This window comes from Rhodnius prolixus, unplaced genomic scaffold, assembly GCF_049639745.1.
Source record: "Rhodnius prolixus isolate KJV_2025 unplaced genomic scaffold, Rpr scaffold_3, whole genome shotgun sequence".
NCBI lineage: Eukaryota > Metazoa > Arthropoda > Insecta > Hemiptera > Reduviidae > Rhodnius > Rhodnius prolixus.
In genome coordinates this window covers 15,039,123-15,058,182 of record NW_027411603.1, presented here as the reverse complement: position 1 = coordinate 15,058,182, position 19,060 = coordinate 15,039,123, and the positions used below count along the sequence as shown (strand labels likewise).

General features: G+C 33.4%; 1 protein-coding gene across 8 annotated transcripts in view; it reads left to right on the top strand.

The window, feature by feature from the left end:
• Positions 1–19,060, top strand: part of LOC141453690 (uncharacterized) — a 493,018-nt gene that overhangs the window by 331,306 nt on the left and 142,652 nt on the right. The window lies entirely within an intron of this gene.

Genomic DNA, 19,060 nt, shown 5'->3' with positions numbered 1-19,060 from the left:
AAATTTCTCTAACTTTACGGGATGCTAATTGTGATTTTCTAATAAAATGGTCAGCTGTAAGTGAAAAAAGGCCTGAAGAAGAGAAAAGCACTCCGAGATAAATGTATTGTTTTACTATTTCAATTTTGAAGTTATCGTAAAAAAGGGGTTTCATAGATTTCACTCTACCTCCCCTTTTAAAAATCAATATTTTAGATTTATCAGGATTTACTGTTAAAGAATTTTGGTGACAATAAACAGAAAGTGATTTTAGTTTTTTATTTGCTGCTGCCCAATTATCATCAAGTAATACAAGATCATCGGCATACATTAACGCAGTAATCTCAGTATGATGGTCAACATTAACGCCATTGCAATCACTACTTTTTAGGTGAACAATCAGGTCCGAGATAAATAGGGAGAATATTAGGGGACTCAACGAATCACCCTGCAGGACACCCTGAGTCACGTCTACAGTTTCCATTGTAGAATTATCTTTTAGGACTATAGTTGCCCGGTCATATAAACTTTTTAAAGTTTTGATAATTTTAGCGCTCAGACCAATCTCATGAAGTTTGGGCCATAACTTGCTATAATCAAGCGAATCAAACGCACGTTTGAAATCGATAAATGCTGCAAAAATATTCTTCTTATTTCTATAACCCAGACTAATATTTACTATTGAATTTAAGACAAAAATACAGTCAACGCATCCCCTTCCTGGTCTAAACCCGCTTTGTTCCTCAGGAAGTATCTTGCTATTATTTGCCCAATTCATTATACGATTTGCTAATATCGACGTGAAAAGTGTGACAATACAATTTATTAAAGCAATTCCCCTATAATTACCAGGATCAGAAGGATCACCTTTTTTGTACAAATGAAACATTAGGATTTCAGTCCATTTAACTGGTACTATTTCAGTATGCAAAATGTTATTAAATAAATTTAAGACGTAATGTTCCCAGTTTGGGGGCATTATTTTATAGACTTCGTAAGATAAATTGTCAGACCCTGGCGTTTTATTCAATTTACAGTTACCAATTGCTATTTGTAATTCTGAAAGTGTAATATCCCCATCTAAAACTGGGTCTGAAACATAGAATAAATCATTATTCAAAGTAATTTTATCCATATAAAAATCTTTGTAATAGGAGCTAAACTGTTCAATAAAAACTGGGATATCTGTTCTTTTATTCTTATTAAAAAATTTAATAGTGTGCCAAAATGTTTTGGAGTTCTTGACGTCAGATAAACAGTTTAATTTCTCATCATAAAATTTCTTTTTCACTTCTTCTAAACATTTTCTATACTGTTTTTTACTATCGGAAAGTAAGATATAATTGTACTCAGAATATCCGTTTTTCTTTAAATTTTTATAACAAGTTTTGACATTATTTTTAGCTGTTCTACACTCTTCATTATACCATAACTTATTTTTGAAAATTAAACTCGAGCATACATTTTTCTTCACTTTTATAAGACCGGACGAAAGTGCACAATACATAAAACAGTCTGCCATATTATTATACAACAATTCAGAGCAGTCAGAATTAAAGTAAATATTATTTGTTTGAGCTAATATAGATAAATAATTTTTGATATTTGTTTCATTAAAAAATAAACAATATTTTTCCATTCTGTCATGAACCTTACATTCTATTAGATGTTTATTTAATTTATTTAGAGAAAGAATTACAGGTAAGTGATAGCTGAGTTCTGGAATGGAGGAGACTTCCATATCATGCACTAACTCAATTAAATCAGGTGATAACCATACAGTATCCACGATACTGCAACCATTAGCTGTAATATTAGTAATCTGAGCTGGGCTATCACTAATTGTCCTACCATTCAACAGTATAAAACCATATTCCTCCATACATCTTACTAATTTCCTTCCTCTAGTATTACAAAATGCATCTAAACTACTCCTAAAGCCAGTAACATTATAACCTTCGAATATTGAATCTTCTATCTGATTTAAATCGCTAACCTTTGCGTTCCAGTCACCTCCAATTATTATGTGTTCCGAATTATCTAGAAATCTAATAAATTCTTCTAACATCAGAATACACTCATCCGAGTCCATCAAAGGACTCCAATATATATTTCCAATAGTTAAAGAGAAAGAGTTAATTCTAAGTTTAACAAATAAGCTTCTCTCTGAAGAAAGTAATAAACTCGCGTCATCGCAATATAGTTTGTTAACAAGAGTAATAATACCTCCACTAGGTCGGCCTTTTTTCAATATTTTAATAGCAATAGAATTAAATTCCCAAAAATTATCTAACCAAGTGGGTTTAATTATAGACTGACTAGTTATAAAAGTTTCCGTGAAACATAATACAGCACTACTCCGCAAAAAATTAATTAAGTCCGAATCTATATTAAATAGTTTGTTAAATCCTTCAACGTTCCAGAAAATTATTTTAAATTTATTACCTGAGAGAGGCTGGTTTGTTAATCCTTCTTTTAATTCACATTTACGTTGAACATTTTCCCCCTGATTTTTCCTTTTCTTCAACTTTGTCTTCTTTTCCGGATCCTCTTTCTTCCATTTTCTTATCCCCTTTTTTTTTCTTTGCTGAGAGAGGTTTCGATGTCTGTGGCCGACGAAAAGTGTGACGTTTCTCAGGAGATTCTTCTGCTTTTCTTTTCTTGAATATTCGCCTTTTAATCAATTTACCTTCTTTTAACCAATTTCGAAGGGTCCCGTCAGATAAATTTTCAATTCCAGTACTGGCGGAATCCTCTTCTGACCCACTTCCTGAAGAACAAACCGAAGTTGCTCCAAACTTACTCCGCAACTCTTCCAGACTGTAAAGTCTACCTTCCATCCATAATTTATCATATTTCATGTATTTATCATATTTTATCATTTTTATTTCAGTTTGAACTGAAAAGAGTTATGTTTTTCACTAGGTGGTTGGTTGTACATTGAACCACTCTCATACGTAACAGTGCGGTCGGTCACACTTATTTACGTTGGCTGACACATTGCGAAATATACTAGAGTTATTTCAGAAAATACAAATGAAACTTCCTAAACCTAAAAAAATAAAAAGAAAAAAAGTTTAAAAAACAAAAATAAAGTAACACTCGTGGCTGATTTACTTCTGGCTTAAGTCATACTCCCAGCTTTTCTCTTAAAACAACATTATAAAAAAAAGCTCCGCCTAAACAATGGGTTAACTTTAGAACTCGCCACAGCTAATGCTATTGCATCCTTTACAGCTCTCCGCCTTTTTATCTCTAATCGCATTCTCTTAAAAAAAAAAAAAGAAGTTTACAGAAAAGAATCGCAATGTTTATTACAATTGTAAATTTCAACTTTTTTAAATAATTCGAGGGATCGTTTTTTGATATTAAAAATCACCAAGCTTGCTGAATTGACTAATAACTAACATTGAACGTTTCTAAAATGACTATCTAGTAATATGTAGTCCCTAATAAACTTCTCACTCATATTCCTCACTAATGACACGTAGCTTTAAGATCAGTTTCGAATTATAGATTTGAACTTTGGCGTTCAAATGCTAGGAATCTGTGCTCAGCCACTGGTAAGTTTCCAGGCACCACTAGCCTAACTCAGTAACATCTAAAAACAACAATATATTTTAGTTTAACTCCAACTTGTGCCCAAATATCAGTCCCTAATGATTCATGTCTTCAGCGGGAAAATCACAGACTTAACGTCATTAAAACTTGATAATGTCTGGGTCACATCTTCTCACCGAAATAGAATTTTCTTATCAGTTCACCAAAAGAAGAAATAGCACAAATAAATAAATGCCCTCATTCGGGAAAACTAATATAAATAAATTAATAAATAAACGAACAATCGAACAAAAGCATAAAATTGAGCAAACATTGGAAAATCCCCTGATAACGAAAGTGTGTAATATTGTGCGTACTTGGACAAAAGAAGTTTGAAAATAGAAAATACCAAAGCAAAAATGGATTTCGAAAAGCCATTCAAAAGCTACAAAACCTGTTTAAACACTTTGCAAGCATTTCTCTCGCAAAGGCAACGCATTCTATAATGATGTGAAAGCCTACACAGGGGTTCTGGGTTAAATCCTACCCTGAAGATGTTTCCGGAACCTACATTGCCCTGTAAGGAGGGCCAGTCACCAGAATAATCTTGATTCTACTCAAATTTAGGTCTTCTCAGTACTGTCCTTTTCTTGTTTTGCTTTCTTTGCTAAAACATTTTAAGATAACCACTTTTTCGAGTTCTAGGAACTTCAAAACAGAAAAACGAAGGAAAATAGAGCGTGAAAGCAGTTGAAAATTGTGCTAAAAATGTTAGCCGTACAATAAGCTAACGATTCAAAAAAGAAAAAAGATGATATTTGTCGCAGAAAATTAACTACGTTCCGAAGAACCAGCGGAAGAAATCCATCAATGTCTTTCTAGAACTTGCACCACCCCAAGTTTGTATTACTTTAAGATATAGTTATGAAGACGGAATAAATCGCCGAAGAATTTCTAGTTTGCAAAAGGCTAATTTCAAATTTTAAGGAACACAAAATCTCATCACTTCAGTCGTGTCGGCGAAGAAACTTTTCATGATTTCCTTTCAGTTCATAGTTAACTAAAACTGAATCACCAAGCGTTCCGTTCAAATAAAGTAGGTTGAATGAGGTTTTTCCCTATAAAAGCTTTGAAAGTTTGACTAAAATTAATGTTCTGTGAAAGAAATGAACATGATAAATGTAACCTGTGTGCAATGCTAAAGAAACCGAAAAAAAAATCTGTTCTATATCAATGTATTTCTCTACTATTTACAAACAATTTTTTATTTCTCATTTCTCCTGAGTTTATGTTAAAATCTCCCTCTGATTCTAAAAAATTGTATTGGAAGAATCAGGAGGCGAGTTCTGTACTGCTAAAAGAGGTTAATGTGCCGACACCTTGAGTTAGCGAGAAGGAAAACCTTGTACATATTTTTCTCTAGTAGGAAAAACAGTTTGTTTTCTAGAAGGTCCATTGTTTTTCCAGCCTTTTCTTGCATTTATCTCCTGTGATTTCTAAGTACTACAGGTCTCAAATCGCGAGCTAGTGATTAAAAGTCAGCATATAAGGAACCGTTTCTGCTTTTCCAACTTAGTCTGCACAGAGGCTGGACCAAAATACTTGGGCACCTGTGGAAATTTTTTTGAGCCTAGTTTTTGTTGTTACAAAGATGAAAAAAGTCAGATTAAGTCTGCAAGGGCAATGGGCTTGGTCCTCCTTCGGCCCTCGGCTATTTACTCATAGGACTGCTTACTTGGATTGGTAATTCCTAGTGGGCGCCCTTGACTTGGCCACTGGTCTGAATGAATAGAATCTCTTTGTTGGATAACCAATGACAATCCCCCCTACACTTTGGTCTAAATTTGGGTAGCTACTCCAAAACTAGTCGCTACTATATGTCCGACGTGAAATCACAGTCACAGAAATAGTGAAGAACTTGGGCTAATTCCTGTGATATATTTAATTGCTCAGGATCACATGAAATTTGGTTTAGCCACCCTCTTTTGCAGCTGAATTAAATTTTTCAATGTTATTAGTTTCAAAATGGTAACCCAGAGAAAATGTGGTGAATTTCAGCTTAACGTTTATCTAATTTAATCATATTTTTGAAAATTTTATGTCCAAAAAATGTTCTCTGTAAAAAACCAAAACCATAAAATGGTGAAAGGTTTGTTTTCCTGCTCAATTATTACCGTGATACAACCTGGACAGACAAATCTAACGTGAAATCCAAATGGCTAGTGGAAATAACAGGGTAAAAAGCTGACCGAGCAGGTAAAGATAATTGAATACGTGACAGGATCTTCTGGTATTTATCTGGCTCACTAGAGTATCAGTTAACGTTTTTAGAGTTAATACCACGTGCACTATGTTGAAGCATTTTATCCATTCCTGCTTAGTGTGACAGATTCGTACATAATTAAATTCTATTTCATCCATACTGTGAATATGTGCTGTAACTGTTAAATATTTATCTTTTGCATTAAGGCTATTCCTCCACTAATCAAGTTAAAACTCGTTTCGATCGTAGCAAATTAGTATTCTGCTTATGTAATACAAAATTTTCTTTAAAGCATTCGTATGGAAAAATTGTCTTTTAATGGCTTCTGGCTAATATAGATTTTACTTTGAAAATTAAACAACACACTACCAGGTTTAATGGAACGCTGCACGAATTAGTAATGTAATACGCTGCATCACATAACATGTAATTAATGGCGGGCCTTTAGCTAGATGATGTAGTGTTCAAAAGAACTTATCCTAAACGTGTCAACGTAAGAAAAATGTCGGGAAAAACGGATTTCCTCTTTACTACAGCTCCCCAAACTGTGGTAAAGCTAACATATTAACATTATATAGTCTAAACAGGCTCTCAACCACATAACCACCGCAATCCACAAATGTTCACCTTCTTGTACCTAATAATTAAATTGCTTGGTTATAATTTATCTCAAGAAAGAAACTTTATTCTCCTCAGTCATTTCTACCACCTTTTATTCATCTATTTCTCATCTGAATACTATGTGTACGAATTAGTTCGGCCTGCTATAAATATATTGTTACATACATTCTATATTACTGCCTAATCAGTGATTTTCGGGAGTGTTTTTCGATTCCTAATTTCTGATCGAATTCCTTCACCTCTCCTCTGTTTTCCTCCTTCATAATCGGCTGATGTTTTTACACCAGATTTTTTTTTTTTAAATCATCTTATTTTTCCTAATATTTTCGAAACAGTAAAGTATTAGTCGCGATTCCTCTGAATGACTCAATAACTGTGGTAAAGTTTAGGTAATTTTAGCACAGGAAAATGTATATGCTCCACATTCTCATAATATTCAAGACCATTTAGTATTTTATTGAGTCATTTTACCTTATTTGGATGAAGCTAAGCTATTAAATTCGATTAATTTTCCTTCATTTCTTAGCACAATAACAAAGCAAGCGAATGAAAGTCCCTCTCTTAAATTTAGCATCAAATTTCTGTAATCATTATATTATCAAAAGAGATTATTACCGAAAAATAAAAATTTGCTGTTATTAAACTTAAATTTGATCTTTGCTTTTGATGAGATTCTGGATAGAGCTTAAAGTGAGTCAATCTAAAGAAATATTAACTTTATTTTTTATTTATTTTTAATATTGGTAACAGTTTAGGCGTGAACGAAGTGATACGATTTCATTACATACAGGGGTTCTGATTGGATTCAATATATCAACTGAAGGCTTTTCATTGTGGCCTATTTTTACGGTACGATTTCTTTCTGCTTAATATTCCTTTTAATCGGCTTAGAGCTAATCATTTTAGATTAATTTCCAAATACCTAATAATAAAAAGAATTCTATATTCACCTCCAAGGCATTAATCCGGAAGAAAAAAGAGGATCTATTTTACTCAAATTCCCCTCAGTTTTTGTTTACTTGCTGTAAATTTCAAGCTTCAATAAAATTGGTATTTGAGGACTAACAACCGAATTTATATGGGCTTAGTTCTTTGTATCCAAAAATACCAGACGATGGTAACGGAGCCTCAAACACTGCTATTGTCTAACTAGGAACTGAGCCAACAAGATTAGAAATTATGGTTCGAGAACTAACTTAAATACATCAGTACCTTTCGGAATGAGTTTTTTACTTAGTTTGCAGCTTAGAATACGTGTAATTTGTTCTAACAATCACTAATCTACTCTAAATCTAAAGTACAAATAGGTTTTTAAAAAAAAACTTTCAGAAAACCAAATGAAAAGAGGGCATTTTCTATTCATTAGGACATTCATTAAAGTTAAATTGTAGAGTAAAGAGAAGAAATTGTGTTAAAAGCCAGACCTAAAAGATCCTCTATTGTGGCTCTCTTTAGTTTCAAGGCGTTTGTGCAGAGAATAGGGAGTCGTCAAATGTGTTAATGTGAAAGTGAGTATGTGTAGATGATGTGCTTCATTTCCTATTTCCTACAACTTCCGGCAATGAGTACAGAATAATGAGCATCATATAACTTTTTCTTTTTTTTTTACTCACTTCAAATATTTGGTTTCCCTCAAATAAATTTGGAAATGGAGTTGAGTTAAAGATGATTGTTGCAAGGGTAAGCTAAAAAAAAAGAAATAATTACAATAAATTAAGGTTTATCTGATCAAAACGTGTGGTGAGTCCTCAGTGCTGGATTAAATAAAAATAAAACAACGTTATCTTGTTGCACTGTAATCCAGTAGTAAAGAAGGGCTCACATGGAACTTTAAATACAGATTCTCAATATTACAGACCATTTTAAGAGTCCAGAATTCTCAATATCACAATTCAGAAAAAGTTTAAACAAAAAATGTAAGATGTTAGTAAAGTAACACCAAAAAAAAATCGTACTATATTCCACAGAATTTAAAATAAAAGAAACTTCAATGTTGATTTAGTGATGATGCAACTTTGCTTTATACATTTTTCTCAAGCATGGATTTCCCACCTAGGCTAACAAATAATGATGAAACAATAAAAGCTCTTCGTAGCAAATCCCCTAGAACTAATTAAATTATCAATTAAACAAAAAGTATTGTAGCCCTTTTGCGGGGAAACCTGAAACATTGTTCGTATTTATATTCTGCGACATCTTATTTATTTAATCCTTTCGCTCTCCAACTTCCTTCTCCCCTATAAACAACTAGACAGAAGAATATCCTGTTAAAAACATTTAAAAAACCGAATGAAACCTAAACAATTCATTCTGCAAAATGAAAAAATATTGCCTGCCAACAAATTTAAGCTCTCCGTCGCAAACTAATACTGTAGAAAACTCCAATTACGTAGCACTTGACAATTTTTTTTATAGAAATGAATGGAACTTTTCATCTTCTTTTTTTTCAGAGGCATTTCTACTGTATAATGGTCTGCCACCAGTAATTAAGGCCATTCAAAAAATGTTAACTGTAAAAAAAAAAGCTTTGTCAGGACATTCTATAAAAACATGTTAACATTAAAAGTACAAAACATAAGCAATAAATCTTGTTATTCAAGAAAGCAGGAGAACTCCACGCTGTTAATTAACATTCTTTTATCAAAGGTTTTACTTTTAAAATATTATTCTTTTATAATTCCAAAATTAGTTAAATTCTATAATCTATCCTTTCTATTAGTTTCCTTAAATAGATCCGTGATGTCTGAGTGATGCGTCCCTGAAATAAAGTGACTGTTCCGTTATTCTGAAGATGTGCAGTTTTTTTTACAAATATTTTTCGTAACCACCAATTTATAAAAGCTATTTGCAGATGGAGTCAAGATGCCAAGCGTCAGACCATCTTTCCCCACGTAAGTTCTAATAGATTTTAATCGGAGAAAGAGAAATCAAAGAAAAAAAAAATCCTAAATCTAACTACTACAGAATTACTTCAAGATCTCAGTGAATAGGAAATCTGTTCATTGCGGATGAGCAAAACTTCGGGCTGGTATACCCCTTGCAATACATTATGAGGTAAAGCCAGAAAAATTAAATCCAAACACCTAACTTAGATAATTTAACTAGGACTCTTTACTGAAAGTAAAGAATTCAATTTTTGTTCCATTACAGCCTTCTTGATACTATACAGAACATGAAATCGCGGTAATGTGACCCACATGTGGTCCCACAAGACTGACTAAGAGCTCTGCCAGGTTGTTCACTTAATCTGTTTTAATAACAGCCAAAGGGCAAACCTCTTCCTCATGTTGACATTGTCTTCCCGTGAATGAATAATGAAAGCATTCATTTTCAGAACGATTGCGCTAAATATCCTATCAGCCTAGAAGTAGTGGATAATAGTTTTGGGTGCACAACTTTCCCAATAACGTCTACCCTTTCAAGCACACTTGTTGCCCTTCAGAGTGGTCTTCGGTTTCTTTCATTGATGTTCTGAACGAATTACATTCTTTTGTTTATGTAGAGAAATTTGATTGCCAGGTTTAAAGCGTTTACACTTTGTCTTCATCTAACTCCTTCAACTTTATAATTAGGCACTTATAACGAAGTTTTGAAGTATTTCACTTCAATGAAATAGTAAAGAATATAATAATTAGATTCATAGGTGTGCACATGAGTCACTACTTTGTAGTGATCACATAGTTAAAGTGTGAACACATTATGCTCTACCAAAGCGAGTAAACTGACACTTGTTGAGTTTACCGGTTTAATAACTGCAATATTACTTCTAAATGATGGTATTAGTTTTCTTTAACTGAACATCCGGCATTAAACAGCTGTCAATGTTATGGGCATTCAGCTCTACGAATGTGTTCAATTAGAATGGTTTGCTGATCATTTTGTCTATCTCCCTAATTTAGCTTTTATCATAAATCAAATTCAATTGTAAATTACTGCATTGTGAATATAAGAATGATTGTTTTTATGAGGTAATCTTGTATATGTTACTTCTATTACGACAACAATAATATAATTTCAGTTATGTAGTTTGGTTAAATTTAATTTGCATAATTTTGCGGATGGAGACTGGCAGTTTAATGGAGATTATATTTGCTAGTGCATTCTTGCGTGCACATAAATAACTTGCTGCGCATCCCAGTGCAGCTTCCTTGATTCCAGGAATTTCTGAAATCCAATTAACAAATTCCAACTTCTTCGAAACACCTGTAATATAATTGTGTACATGTACTCACCAATTTTCTTTTTTATGCTTTTATTTTACTTTTTGAAGTGTCTACCATTTTAAAAATCGTACTTTTTTGGCTTCATTAATCTTGGATATTTCTGTGGCTTGGTTGGTGATGGTTCATTAATAATAATCCTCCCTCGGAGCGGTGTTTGAGGGAGAAGTCCTCTCTCCTTTGACCCAATAGTAAAGTGGCCTGATCGCCAGATCATGTGAACATTTTGGGATGTGAGGAAATGAATAGGTTAGCCAAATTATGCGCCATTTTCCCATTTGATGGTCCCAAAGCTGCAGTTGACGCCTCACGGGACATATATCTTTACAGCTTGTTCGGATTCCTCACGGATGAACTCGAAACAAAGTCGGAAATGTAAAACTTTTATTTGGTTCTAAACAGGTTGGATAGATATTAATATGATAGTCATTTCATAAGACTACGTGACCAATCCCTTACTGTGCTATATGGTATAATGTGAGATTTTGAGACAAGTTAACAGTGGAAGAGTTGTCTCTCTAAATCTTATTGTAGGGTAATTCTTTGTCAATTCCTGTCTGGTTTTTTGTCCTTCTCTCTTCTTATGTTGCTGATTTCTTTTTCTTTTTTAATGTGGTGACAAAGTGACGGACGCTTGACAAGTCTTAAAATGTCAGAATGAAAGGAATTAGTATGCGGTGTTAATCATTCAGAAATTCCTATATTTCATACCATTTTTCCCTGATAACGAGTGCAGTGTGAAACATTACCTCCCCATTCAGAATAACAGGAGAAACTAGTGATAGATTCAGCAAATTTATTGATGTTTTTATCATCAAATGTAGAAAATCAAAAAAAGATAACTGAATTAATGTAATAATTCTGAGATATTATGAAATTAATGTGTAATATACAATAACAATACTCAGATTAACCACAATTTACAGCTTATATCATGATACACTGCAGGTAGTCCATAATATGTGCTATTATCTATTCTACCGTATTGTTGAACATCAAATATAATAAGATCGCCGTAATGCCAATCGATTTATCCGTTACAATACATGGTGCAGCATAATGTTCCGGGAAACAAACCATTTCAACAGCATATTATTAGGTATCAGTAATTAAATACATTGGCTACACGCTGTGTGCATATTATTGGGAGAATCGTGAAGAGTGCTCGTCCCTCATGGGTGGAGGTGGGGAGCATGATAGAGGGTCTGCAGTTCAGTTAGAACTATTATTTAAAAAAGTGTGCATTGTTTAGATGTGTTAAGTTTTTTCAGTGTGTTTCAAGTTGAAATATCTTTGTAAGAGTTAATATTAAAGAATTCTATTCTTATATAGGATCTGTTATTATAATATTTTGATAAACTTCGTAAGTATAAATAGACGCCAATAACAAATTAAAAAATGGTATTTGCAATAGATTCATCGCTATTTATTTTAAATAAATTGTAACTAAGTTTTCAATATTTTTGTAAAAAAACAAAAAAACTACCTCTTTTATTTAAAATCACACATAAATTTTGTTGGCTCGTATCCGGATAGAGGTTTAACAGAGAGGGTAGTGTTTAGTTGTTTTATTGGTAACTGTTTGATTAAATTTAAATTGTTTTTATTGAACCCTTTTTTGATATTGCCTAGGAATAGAATAACTCTTTTTTTATTTTATTTTTTTTGTAACTTTGATTAAATTTAGAAGTTTTTAAATTATTTTGTTATTTTATAGGCTTAGAAACCGTTTATTTCCAAAGAGTGGTTCAAGATTGAAAGTTGATTGTATGCTAACAAAAGAAGGCAGAATTTAAACTGAAGAAATGAGAGTAGGAGATGATTGAACTGTTTGTTGGGAAATTGGGTAAGAGAGGGGAGTGGATTAATTGATGGGGGTTGCCCTGAAAAAGAATTTTGTTGATCCATAACAAAATCTTTAATTCATCGAGATACGTGACTCTCTCCGCCTCCACGGACGCTCAAGTGGACCTGGTTACTATCCGGCTGGGCCATCATACCTCGATATAGCCCGGTGCTGCGAAAGTCAGCGTTCCCGACCCGTGTCCTCCCCCTTCCTGCCCCTAGGAACCTGTCTGAGGCAGTGTTCCCTAGCCGATTTCCCGAAATAGGGGTATCCTCCAGGTGGGGCTTTTGGATAAAACCGAGGCCAAAGACATTGTTCGGATAAGAAGCCCGCAGATTAACGTCTCCCTCAATGCCCAGGATCCTCTTTTCCATCCTAGCCCCAAAGCCTCGACACGGCACGCGAGGGAGAGATATTTTTATTCAGTCTCTTGACGAGTGTCCTTGTTCGTGCACTGAGTGTAGTCGTCTGTAAAGTGTGAATGTTAAGGTGTAGGTGAAGTGTGCGGTGGGGAGCTTGAGTTTATTTACTATTAATCTCAATCGTTACTTTCTCAGCCATCCCTAATTCAACTAGCCAATACATTCAATACGTTGATATTGATAGGTAACTTTTACCAAATGTTGGTTGGTGTTAAGTGCAATCTTTTACAAAAACAATTGATGTACGCCATAACCCTTTACGTTTAGCCATTGTCCATGGTTATGTAGATGCGCTAAATATACCAACACGTGGCTAAAAATTACTAAACAACCTGTATAGTATTCCTTTATGTACTAAATTTAAGCCGTTGGCTTATTGAAGGAAGTTACTGTAATACATAACCATGCAGATACATAGACGGGAAAAATGTATATTTAATATTGATAAAAAATTAACAATAATATGAAATGTAAAGTTAAAAATGTCAAGTGTAAAGTAGTTTAAGTCCGATATGTTCCTTGAACGAGCAATTATGTCTGTGTGCTAAATGTACTTATTGATTTGGGAAGTGGTTAAAATAAACTAAAGATTAATTACGTGCTCCATAAAGATACTTATGTGAAAACATAGTATGGTCAACAAGTCTGTAAAACATAAATTGATAAATTTTTAGCACAAAACAATAATCTGGTTTGTAATTCAAAAATTTAGTTAATCCATCACTCTTACACGAAATTATTAATGAAACGCATGCAGGTTCTTTAAAAATTAATAAGATCTGAGGCTACATTCCAGCTTTTTTATTTGATATATGTAAAACTTATAACAGCAGTCTAGATACCCATATTAGTCAAAGAAAATTTATTAAAAGACAAAAAAAATATTGTTAAGAATGAAAAGTACGTTGTTTGAAGTATTGTACAACTTGAAATTTAGTCCCGCAGAGTATGTCTATCTGTGTGTCGTCATTGCTAAATCATCTTTCATTTTCTAAGTAATTCTGTTGTCTAATTAGATCTACTATACACGAAATAATAGGACTCAATAGAAACCTGATCAGTTTAATAAGGATATTTTGTTTCTTGATTTAATATCCGTTTAAATCAATTTCATGTTTACCCGTAAACTCATTACTTTATTAAGTTTTGAAGTTAACATTAACATGGCAATAAGTAAAGTTCTCGGCATTAAAATTAAACTGTCATCCTTTCCATCCTCGTTAAACTTCTTTGGCATAATTATTATTTGTAATGGTGGGGGACAGGAAGTATATGATCAATTATTTTACAGACTTTAAGCCCATTTCCGGATTCAGAAAATTATAAAGCAAAAATTAAATATTCTCGAAAAAAATATCTAAATAATTCTCATTTTTAATTTTGGTTTTTGCAATAATCAGGCGAAGTAGCAGCTTGCTGAAATTACTTGGGATGTTCTTGTAAATTTGAATGCCGTAAAGAAGTCTAGTAATGAAGGGGCACTCTAGGGGTGATTGATGGCGAATCACCAGTTGATGTCTCACTAATAGGGGCCAACTCGACCAGCATGAAGGGAACCTCAGACTTAGAAGAAATGATTGAATTTTTTCATTTCGCGGGTTTGCTTAAGTTTATATTTGCTAATCAATCACCTTAATAGAACCGTGATCGGTAATGAAGACTCCAAAAAAGGTCACAAGTCAATCTAAGTGGAAACAAAATAGAACAGACTCCCGGTAACTTCAAAGCATTATTCTCAGTAAAAACTTTATATAGAAATTTACACACGGTTGCTGTAGTTCTCCTTACCAGAAATGATCTGGTGCAAGGAACTCTGACTAAAGACATCTTCAAGAAGAGAATTAATTGAGGATACCCACATAAATAAAGATGTTTCTAATTTCAGAATAATAAGAGATATTCAGAATCATGCCAATTTTCACTAACAATAACTAATTCACCTCGTTTTCTGTTCTGTTTTAAGCTCCAAGCGTAACTCTTTTTACATTCAAGTTACAGTTAAACAATTTCTAGGGTTTATACTTTTTTGTGCATTAAGAATAATGTTTACATAATCCTATACTTCGTATAAAACAGGATTTTTTTAGGTTAATTTGATTTCTGAGAAGTTAATTTAATAGTACTTATTTAAAACTTGATTGTTTGTATGAACCAAACCGTTGATCATTTGTGCTTTCATTGAACGCAGGCCTCAAATAGTTCTAGTATTTGAACACTGTATCCAATCGATACTGAATGAAATCACCATACCATAGGATACGGATGGACGTGTCCTCTTCAGATTCTTTACTCTTATCCTTTTATAGGACAAACACAAACAGTTTGGAGTTTCTCATGTTTACTAGTGTTTGAGTTGGTTGCCTTTTATTCTGTATACTTGACTTTATGCTACAATTTTGGAATAGATCATTTGAATTCACTTCAATCATTGTCTTTTCTTTGTTTAATCAACAAAAATAAAACGTTTCTTTTACATTGGGAAAAGATTTCCTTTGAGCTATAATAATAGTGGAAAATTGCCCTGAATTTTGGTTTTTCACAACATTTGATGGCTTCTAAGGAATACCTGTAGTTCCTTCGAAATTCCAAACTGATGGCTTTTAGGATGGTTTGTAGCAATAATATTCAGGATATTTGCCTAACAATGTAAGAGATATAGCGGTAGAAGTTATACAAGCCAGCCTTACTTAATATTGGTGGAGTCCTTCCATTACTTCCTTTATTGTGCTCCCTTCAAAATGAGTCGATTAAGTTAGAAAACTCTCGTATCATTAAAAATGTTGAAATTCAGTTTGGTCAGCTCAATGCAGTTTTCTCTTTCATGAGTACCTTGACAAACCTTCTCTCTTTTTAAAGAGGCGGCGAGGAATTTGCGCACTTTGTACTGCCTCCAGCGTAATAGTGCGAGGGGCAGGGAGACAATGATATTGAGGTAGTGTAAACATGTAACAGTAGTTGTTTTGAAGGTGCCAGTTTGTGAGTAATAGATAATTTGTAACATTAATATTTCGCTTATTATGGCATCCAATAACACAAAAGTAATTTTATCACTTATTTGCAGACCATATTATGTTGTGCCACAAAAATGTGAAGAAAATAGCTAATAAGATTTTTCCAATTGCGTTTTTCTCATTTTGAGAAGCGCTAAATAAATTTAAGTTTGTAAAACACAGACGTCGGAACTCACTTAAGTTATATCGTAAACAACCGCTTCAACTGTTTGACAAACGCTGATGATCAAAGTTGGTTTTCGATGAATTGTGGTGAATGTAAATAATTAAAATGTTTGATCTTTAACTTCTAAAATGTTAATGACAATCTGGCTTAACCAGGTTCAAAGTAGGAGCAAAATTAGAAGCTGATTTACATGGACAATTTTTTCCATCTCAACAAAAGCTTACTTTCTTCAAATAGAAGTAAATAACTAAAGAGAAATTGCTACAGATCGTCAAAACATTTAGTTTCGATTGACTGTTTAATTTGAAGAAAAATGTATTGATTAAAAACGGAAATAATTTTTACCACAGAATCTTTTAGCAACATGACTGTATTTAAAATATTAGTATGCAATAGTAAAATTGTTTTCAGGAAGTTTGAAGGTAAAATTTCAACGGTATTTTAGTTTTTCCCTTGAAATTTTTCCACGCTTTATAAATGTTTTCCAGGATTGATATCTATCCATTTTACAGACATGTTAAGCCCTTCACTGGGACCATTGGGCTCTCTCTACCAATTTCCTGGCCTTGTTCCAATTCGGCCACAGCTCGACTAAAAAGCCCAACCAACGCCTCTCATTACAGCTTTCATTTATCCTTGCCAAACTGTAGAGGTTTTTCCTATATTTTTTTTTCTTCTTCTTTATCCTAGGACCTATGACATGTGGGAGTCTATAACTAATCCCGACTTCATTTTTGAAACTCTATGCCATATTGCACTTGAAATAAGAAAATTAGGAGAGGTTCCTTCCTCTTACATTTTAGCCACTGACATAGGTGTTATTAAATCGCTCAAAAGTTGTTGGTAAATAATAATATTTTCATGTAGTATTTTTACTTTGGGCTACCTTGGGCTTTACTTAGACCGCAGGCTTTCTTGGAACCCCCACACTAGACTTAAAAGAACAGAACTGAACAGACGCTATCGACTACTTAAAAGACTCTTAGACGACAGATCAAAACTCTCTCTGGACAACAAAATGACTAATTTATACATCTATTTTAAAACCCATCTGGGCGTATGGAATAGAGCTGTGGGGTTCAACCAAACGCTCCAATCTCCAAAGGATCCAATCTCTACAACCTAAAATTCTTTGAACTATTGTAAACGCTCCTTTTTATGTCTCCAACTTGACTATACACACTGACCTTAACATTCCTTTTGTCACACAGGTCTTGCTAAAACAAGATACAGAAAACTCCACTTCAACCTGCAATCTCATATAAATCCTCTAGCTAAAAATCTTTCTTCTAGAACTCTTCCTGACAACCCGACAAGACGCCTTAAAGAGACAGTGGCCTCGTGATCTCCTCTCAAGTGAAGAGAGCGACTAATAGCCTATTTTGGAGTGTTACCGCTGGGTAACTTCTCCACTCGTATTCTTCTGTTATTTGTTGTTAATGTTATCACTGTTACTTATAGCGCCAACGCGCTGATTGTAGCGAAAATAAACGCAAAAAAAAGTATTTTTAAATAAATTAATTTTAAAAAAGTGGACTTAACTGTGATTTATTTATTAACGCTTCGTGAAGGTAAAATTATAATATATTTTTTTAAGCATTTGAGAACGCATTGTTGAATACTATCTCTTGTTTAATCCGTCAAAAGGTGTTTTATTTCTTGGATTTTGGTGAGTTACGGATTTTCGTCTAACTTCACAGAGTTCAGAAGTTCAAATTCGTAGTGTGGACAGGAAATTTGTAAAGAAAATTCAATTCCCATAGGGGAAAGAAAACAATTGGGAAAATCATCTATTTAATATGCGAAAAGTACTATATTAAATAGCAACTTGAAAGAAGTGGTAAACTTATTGCATCGGGATCAATTGTAATTGACAACCAATTCGGTAATTCATTGAAATTGCCAAATTCGGCAATTCTAGGGCATCATTATTTCATTTATAAACTTTTTCTATTCCCGTACGCCCAACTCATTATGGTACTTATTACTTCAATTGGGCATGCACTTAGTCAACTAACTCGTTTATCGAATTAATCAAGATATAAGATTTGTAGTTAAGAATGTTGTTTTAACTTTTTTATTGAAAATTTCTGCTTTTTCTAGCTCTAGCCTCCATCGCTTCTGGACTTTATTTAGAATTTGTTTATTTTTCTAAAATCGCCTTAAACAATTCTATTCTAGTAGATGGTGTGAAAATACTTAAGAAAACCTTTCTTTCAAACAAACAAATCTAGACTAGGTTGAAAATCATTAAAGTAGGTTGTTAATAATTCAGAGAAATATTTATTTTACGTGTAATTTATATATTTTATTTATAATTATTTCAGTAATTTTTAAATAAATAAAATGCCATAGCTTGAAAATGTGGATGTAGCATCCACGGCTTATAGTGATGATAGTGGGAACATTAGGGTACCCTCTCTGGTGTGCCCTCTCTCGGCATCTCTGAAAAGAAAATCCAGTAATGGAATCAGGGAGTCTGGGAGAACATGCCTAGGAGCAGGAAAATATATATATCCCTAGCCTTTTAACCGTTTTTCGCCCTATTGTACTGTTTGCTCTTTAGGGACGTTAATTGATTAATATGGTCAGTCAACAAATAGCCAATACTCGTATTTAATTCAGTACTCACTTTTTTTTTTGTTATTGGTTATGTACAGCTTAATAGTGAAATAGTAAAAATGTAGCTAGAGAGTGGCAGTATGATCCTTTATTATCAAACAGAAACACTCTAGCGATAAACAAGTCACAAACACTCATGATCACTTATGGAGGAGAGTAGGTAGACTGTCAGTACTTGTAGTCCACAGGCGGCGGCAAGCTTATTGACCTGAAAGTCATCTCACTCACAATTATCTCACTCTCTCTATCTCACTCTTTCTCATAATATATATATACAGAGAGAGTGAGAGAGCGCATAGAATCCCTGGGTTACCGACTACAACCAAAGCGCTAATCAATCTTAACCCTACCACAAATCAACATTACTCGA